This window comes from Galeopterus variegatus, unplaced genomic scaffold (genome assembly GCF_000696425.1).
Source record: "Galeopterus variegatus unplaced genomic scaffold, G_variegatus-3.0.2 Scaffold3413, whole genome shotgun sequence".
NCBI classification, from domain to species: Eukaryota; Metazoa; Chordata; class Mammalia; order Dermoptera; family Cynocephalidae; genus Galeopterus; species Galeopterus variegatus.
Window position 1 is genome coordinate 175928 of NW_007729524.1, and position 7538 is coordinate 183465.

Here is a 7538-nt window from a genome sequence, read left to right on the forward strand (position 1 = left end):
AGTCAAGGGTTAAGATCCCCTTACCGGTCATTTTTAAAAAAACAAAACAAAACAAAACAAATATGTCTAGGGCAAAGCCAGTGGTAGAACCAAATACCAGTTCCAAAGGGTGGGCACTCTCCTCCCATGCCAGCCACCTCCTCCCAGGTGCCTGGACCACGGGCCTCCCCCTCCTGGATGTCTATGGAAAATTAAGGTCATGATAGGTTTTCAGTGAGCAAACAACTAAAATGTAATCAATGAACAACAGTCTGTTAACTTGGAAATTCAAACATGGGTTCCTGGCAAGCTGATAGGAAGATGACTACAACTGTCATTCATTCTGCCTGGCAGAGCACACAAAAGGGAGGGCTAGAAGAATTGTTGTTAGTTGCCTGAGCACTACCACAGGGGTAAGATTCCTTGGCACTAGACTGGTATGACACATACACCCTACGGGTATTTTATAATGCATATCTCCTTACACAGGACTTCTTAGCCTGGGCCCCTTGGAGGGCATGAGTGACTACCTAGATGTTTATTTGCTATGTACACAGGGTCACGTGTTAAACATCCTATCCTCAAAAGAGATCTAGGAATCAAAAAGTGAAGAACCATGGCCCTCGGTCTAGCCAACTCCCTCCATATTTATCAAACAAGTTCTAATTTCAACTTGTGTTTTCAGTTTCCTACAAGAGAAAGAACTCAGTCACCAGCAGAAACAAGGTGACCACACAATGCTGTGTCTCCCTACACATCAGGGGTTGACAGCCTTTTTTGTACAGCCCTTAAGCTACAATGGTTTCCGCAAATTCAAATGGTTGAAGGGAGGTGGGTAAACAACATTTCACAACACATGAAATTATACAAAATTCAAATTTCAATGTCCATAAAGTTTTTTTTAATTTCAAGTATTATTTTAATGCATAATGTCTTTTTTAAATATCTTAACTCTAATCCTTATTTTATATCTAGTTATGCTTTACCATTGGGTACTTTGTCTTCTTTTCACTTGGATATTTTTTTCTTTTTTTAAAACACAATTGATTGTACGTCTGTGGGGTACAGAGTTGCATATCAATACCTATGTGCAATATGTGATGCTCAAATGAGGATAATTAGGATATTCAATATTACACAACATAAAGTCTTACAGTAACACCACCTTACTCACTCGTTTACCTTTTGTCCATGGTTGCTTTTCACAGAACTGTAGAGTTGAGCAGTTATGACAGGCCATATTGCCCACAAAGCCTAAAATATTGACTACCTGGCCCTTTACAGAAAAAGTTAACTGATACCTCCATTTACCTTTTGTCCATGGTTGCTTTTCACAGAACTGTAGAGTTGAGCAGTTATGACAGGCCATATCGCCCACAAAGCCTAAAATATTGACTACCTGGCCCTTTACAGAAAAAGTTAACTGATACCTCCGATAAATTAACAGGCTGGCAGTACGATGTTTATAAACCAACAATTCGTATATTTAGTTAAATGTGAATCAATTACCAGTTCCTGGACAAGTACCTTAAAGCTTACAAAGTTAAGGATCAGATACACTCACTCCTTAAGAAGTCTTTAATAGGCAAGAATCAAAAGAAAATAAAGGGGGGTATGGGGGGGTGCTCTAAGCAACTTAAGTTTTCATCTAGAAACCAATGAATTTTTCTCAAAGGAAAACCCCTGAGGCTCCTACTTGGGGTTAGTGTACACTAAGTTACAAAAACTTCTAACAAGCTTCTTATCTGACTTTTAAGCTAACAACCAATAAACAGAAAAACAACTGTTCCAGACAAGTATTTTAACTACAATACATGGTTAACAGTAACAGTAAAAGGATCAGAGAGAAATCATAAAAAGAAGTCACCAGAATTTAAATACTTAACTAGACTCCAAGATGCCCTTAAGGCAATCCATCAAATCCTTAAAATGACATGCACATTTTAATGCCACCCACATTTTCTGGGGGAGACGTTCTGCAGGTTTCAGATCTCAAGTGTTCCCAGTTTTTAAAAGTTACAAGACACAGTACTCAGCCCCCACATCTTAAGTGCATCCTTACATTTCCACACTGAAATAACTGATGCTCATAAAGATAACCATGAGTAATCAAGAAAAAATTTATATTGTGTGTAGTATGCTTTGTACTAAACAAAAGCAAACCATGCAGTTCAACCTCAAACAACTTGCTAATAACCTTACCATTTCTTGCTCCATATCCTGGAATAAAGAATAAATTCCCATTTCATTCTTCAGTTTTACCCTTTACCACTGAAATCTTCACTTAAAATAACCACTTAGAAACTGTCATGAATATTCACAGTAATAAAATCTCCTGTGCAGGAATCATTAAATGATCAATATTAAAAAATGTATTATTAACAATTCTGAGTGTTTTCAAAACAAGAGAAAATTGTACTTTAATTCCCTCACAAAATAAGCCCAAAAGAACCTAAGGTTTTAAAAATGAACTTTCATCAACTGTCCTCAATCACCTTATTAGGTCTGACTCTACCTAAAGAACCCAAAGCAAAAAGTAAATACCGGAGTAGTTTTTGAGGAATCAAAAGTTTGGTATTTGAACATTTTTGAGTGCACAGATACCATTGGTCTAAAGTTAGTAAAGGATTAAAAATGAAAATACACAGCCCCTTCCCCGTAATTAAACTTTCCACCCCAAGTCTGATCATCTTTATTTTTGTTATTTTGAGGTGAGGAAAGACATTCTTACTAATCATTCAAGTCCTGGGCTGGGCCACAACATGGCCAGAGTCTAGCATCAGTCTCCTCTACTCTGTTCCATGATACTCAACCCCAGCTAAACTCACAAAGTGTCACTTCCACTCACAGGTAAAAAGTCCCTCCCAGGGCCATTCTTGAATTTATTAGAAGGCAAAGTAACTTGCTTCATCGGAGCCAACAACTGCAAAAAAATAAAAATAAAAATACTGTACACACCTTCATGATGACAGACCAAAGTTTTCTGCATGAGAAATATACCAGGCAAATAACAATAGGTTCTCTCTCAATTAAGTCTCAACTTTCTGAGATATTACGATCTACAAAGATAAAAATAATAAACAGTAATTGCCCAACTTTTAACCACACAGAAGGTGCTGCAAGATCTTGAAAATGGAGAAAATAGACTGAAGACTTCTAAAACTTCCAAGGAAACAACTTGCCTCTCTCAGGAATGACAATACCTTTCCAATTAAGGTTGCTGCCCAACTTCTGACACCTTCTAAGAAACTAACAACTCCAAGGAAACCCACCCTTCAAGCAGGGGAAAAGAGTGGGGGAGGGGAATTGTTGACTATGGTGCCAATTTACTAAATAAAAGGTTTGGACAAGGAGGGAAGGAAGAAGTTTAAAACTGATATAACTCCTACTGTTTTAACAATCAAGCCAAACTTTGTAACATCAACACATATAAAAAGAAAGATATGTTGATTAAGGAGTTATACTTTCCTCCAGAGTGTACCTATTTTATAAATCTTGTGGGGAAAACAGGGTTTATAATGCAAATTCTGAGACCATTAACTATAATGGTGTAACAGGTACCCCATAATACTAAACGACAGTAAGGTAAAGCAGCAAGCAGAATTGTGACAGATTCATATGCCTCCTTCTCACTACCAACAAACACTAAAGATAGAAGATAGGATCGGTGTTTGATATCTTGATGTTTGCTATTCCAACCACCCTCAGTACTGAAACACAAACATTTGATATATCTTTTTCCAACAAGTCTGTGGATAAATATAACAGGCAAACAAATTTCCTGAAAGTATTTTTCAGACAGATGATCTCCAAATCTAAGACTTCAAAATTACAATAAACTTTGATTTCCAGCTTTAAAAAAAAAAAAAGTCGACTTTAGTCCACTTTATTTCCAAAGGCTTGCCTCCTCAGTGTCACATGTTCTGTCAAAAAGTTACTAGAGGTTAAAATCTACTTAAGGGAAATAACAAATGCAATACATGGTCCTTGACTGGGCAGTGGTTTAGACAAAGCAGCGCTATTATATTTTGGGGCCAAATAGAGAAACCTGAACATGAGGTTAAAACTTACCAAACTGGATGGGTGAAAAAAAACTGTATAGAATAAGAAACACACATATGTATAAAAATTTTATCCGGAAAGTAACACAGTGGTGATCTCTGGGTAGCAGGAATATGTTTTTATTATATTTGCTTCCTTGTATTTTCTAATTTTAAACAACGGACACGTAACACTTCTGTAATAACTTTAAGCCACTAAGGACTCCTTAAAGTCAAACATCAATATCCATCATGTGCCTACTATAGGTGAGACACCGGGAAATCTGCTCTTATTCTCACCAAGTCCTCCAAGTTTGTTTCAGTTCATCTTTCTTTCCCAAGCCTCTAGGCTAAGCAACAGTTCATTTCTAAAATACATTTCCTTAAATTCCAAAGACTTTTATCTCTCTGCTCACACTCTCAAGCACGCTTATCATTTTTAACTGTTTTCCCTGTATAGCTATTTATTCAACCTGTTACGAATAAAAGTTTACAGGCAGAAAATCTATCAAGTGATGAAGAACTCATAAGGTGGGTTTTTTTTTTTTTCCTTTTAAATTAACATATACCTAGCTCTATCAAAGTTAAAAATCTCAGTGCAACCCACCAACTTTTTCTTACTAGAAAGCAGCCAACGACCTTAAGATGGAATCAAGTTCAAGTTCTACCTCATGTTCAGGAGACTCCAATTATCTCTGCTAGCACAGCGGGGAAAGAAGGTATGGAAAAACCTAACACTGAAGTGGGTGAAAATTACATTTGTTCTAGATGTCGAAATAAAAATGCCAAGTCAAATATATCAAAATACACAAATTTAGGAAGATGGCAAAATATCAAACAATCAGAAAAGTCATGTTAAAAGTAACAGTAAATGGGAGTTTGGGATAAAAAGGAACTAAGAAGTCTGGTTTGCGCGTATTTGCTAAGAAAGCTGAGAAAATATCCCATTTATCTCCTCCACGTTGGCCACCTTACAACAAATTACTCTTTGATAGTGTTGAGTCAGTAATTACATTAAACGCTTCCTTTTTCCACCCAAAGGTGATTAACTCTTGATTAGCTGTGATTTGATCAAACAGCAACTTACTATAAAAAGTCTCTAACCGCTGGCAGTCACTACCTAAATCAGCTTTCGGGGGGAGGGGGGAATGTTTCTGTATCTTAAAACTAGTTCATTAGTTTCGAAAGGTATTAGCCTTGAGCTACAAGTGGCTAGAGAGCGAGCCTTCACAGCAGGTATTCTAAAAAGGAAAAACGGTTAACCTAATAAAAACCTTTGGGAAAGAACCCCCCCCCTACGCGTTCCCATTAATGGAAACTTCAGAACCTCTCACGCTTTCCTAAAAACGTAGCTGTCTCAAGTCACTCACTGCAGCTATCGTTTTGCAAAAAGAAAAATTAAATTCCCTGTTGGCCGGAGTAAACAGAGGGCGACAGAACCTCGCCCCCGCCGAAGTGAGGTGGGGCGCCCGCCTCCGCGTTACTAGAAAGCCAGCTAAAGCTGCTTTTAAACGGTCTCCGGGTGACGACGCGTTCCTAACGGGTTTCGAAGACACGTTTAAATAGCCCGCTTTTTTGTTTGCTCGCTGCATTCACCGGGCGCCGGGACTGCGGCCGCCCCCGCGCGCCAGGAGGGGGAGCCCGGGTGGGAAAGCCCAGGGCTGGGAGAACTGGGGAGGGGGAGACACGGGAAGGGGGACGCGGGGCGGGGGAGCCCGGGCTAGAGGACCCTGGGATGAGGAGCCCGTGTGGGAGGGTGGGAGAGTGCGGAGTGGGGCCTAGGCGGGGATTAGAAAGCTGAGGATCCCAGGAAGCGGAGGAGCTGGGCCGCCGCCCCGCACCGGAGAACACACCGCGCCGCTCCCGCCGCCCGCTGGGGCGTGCGCAGGGCCGGGCTCAGCGCGGCGGCGCCACCCCCTCCCTCTGTCCCTCCCTCTCCCTCTCCCCCTCTCTCCTCCTACTCCCGAGGCGACAGAAACAACAGCGCGGGAGGAGGGGAAAGTAACTCCCAGCACCTCCGCCGGAATTAGCCCCGGTGCAGTGATGACACCTTCTCGTGGCGCAACCAAGCCCCGCTCCCTGCGCACGGCGTCCCCGCCACCGCCTGCCTCTCCATTTGAAAGTGGCCACCCCCCCGCCGCCGCCGCCGCCCTCTCCATTTGAAAGTGGCCACCCCCCCGCCGCCGCCGCCGCCCTCTCCATTTGAAAGTGGCCACCCCCCGCCGCCGCCAGCTGCACCAATCCGCTCGGCCCCAGTTGCAAATCAAACGCTCCCTCGCGTCCAGAAGCCACTTGCGCCGCTGGAAACGGCCGCCCCGTACCCCTCCCCGAGTCCCTCCGGGGCGGCACCTTCGGGCTGGGGCGGGCGCGCCGGCGAGAAGCGGTTGTAAGATGGGAGCGGCGGCGGCGAGCAGCCCCGAGCGGGCTCGGCTCCCGCTCCCGCCCCCAGACAGTTCTGGAAACTGTGTATCACCTCTGTCACAGGAAGCCATCCGGAGAGGAAGGCGGCGCGGAACCAACAAACAAACGCCTGCGGCCGCCCGCCGGAATCGGCGCGGGGACGTTCCGACAGGATTCGGTTCCCCGGTCAACATTCCACATTCCATCCCTCTCCTGCATTTGCAAGGCAGCGCCGAGCAACCCGGAAAGCCTGCTGGCTACCGAACAACAGCCCCCAACTCACAAATACACACTCACAGGCACAAGACACGTGCACCGAAGGGCTTTGCAACTTGAAGTACTGAACTACACACTGCACGTTCATTTAAGACAGCAAGGATACCAAGAGACCCCACCCCCACAATTTGCAGATGGTGCCAAAGGTTGCAATTTGCAATCCTTTTTAAGTTCATGATTAATCGGTACTTTGCTCTACCAATGCAACTCCTTCCCAATTTCACCGATGAAGGGTTTCACACTTTACAGGCAGTCTCGCTATAAGTAAAATGATCACTGGAAACCCAATTTTGAAAAATCTAATTACCTCCACCCCCTCTTCACTGCCCTTGAATCAATGCAATGAATATTTTGGACATGTGGTGACGCGGTGACGAGAGCAAGGGCTGCGGCCACCCCCACACAGATATACCTACACACACACACACACACACCTATGTGTGGACAAATATAGTCCACACACAAACACACTGTCACACACTCTGGATTCATGTATGTACGCGAACCTGCGTTCTGCCATTGCCATCTGTCTACCAAGTTGCTACTATGCGATCCACTTTCATGCAGCCTAATGAATGCACTTTGGCTTTTTTAAAAAATTCTATAAACTAATGCCAACTAAACTAGCCTTCTTCTCCTGAACCCGTTTAATTGATGTTTCGCCTGAAAACCGCCTGTTCTTCGCAAATCCAAAAGAAAAAAAAAAATCTAAGTCTTCAGCCCCCCAAAATTGAAAAAAAAAATCATAATGAAACTTACTGATCCAACATAGATCAATTCTCACGATCCAAAAATCGTGCTCTCCTCCTCCTCTGGCCCCCGCCCCGGCAATGCCCAAGTTAC

General features: G+C 43.1%; 1 protein-coding gene across 2 annotated transcripts in view; it reads right to left on the minus strand.

Annotated features, from left to right (window-relative positions):
* The window catches only part of JADE1 (jade family PHD finger 1), a 58146-nt gene extending 50614 nt beyond the window's left edge, over positions 1–7532 (minus strand). The window contains exon 1 of one of the 2 annotated variants that reach the window (XM_008584969.1): positions 7455–7532. The gene's annotated coding sequence lies outside the window, so the exon portion shown is untranslated. The remainder of the gene's footprint in view (positions 1–7454) is intronic. The other variant, XM_008584970.1, reaches the window with a different exon arrangement.
* Between the last annotated feature and the right edge of the window lie 6 nt (positions 7533–7538).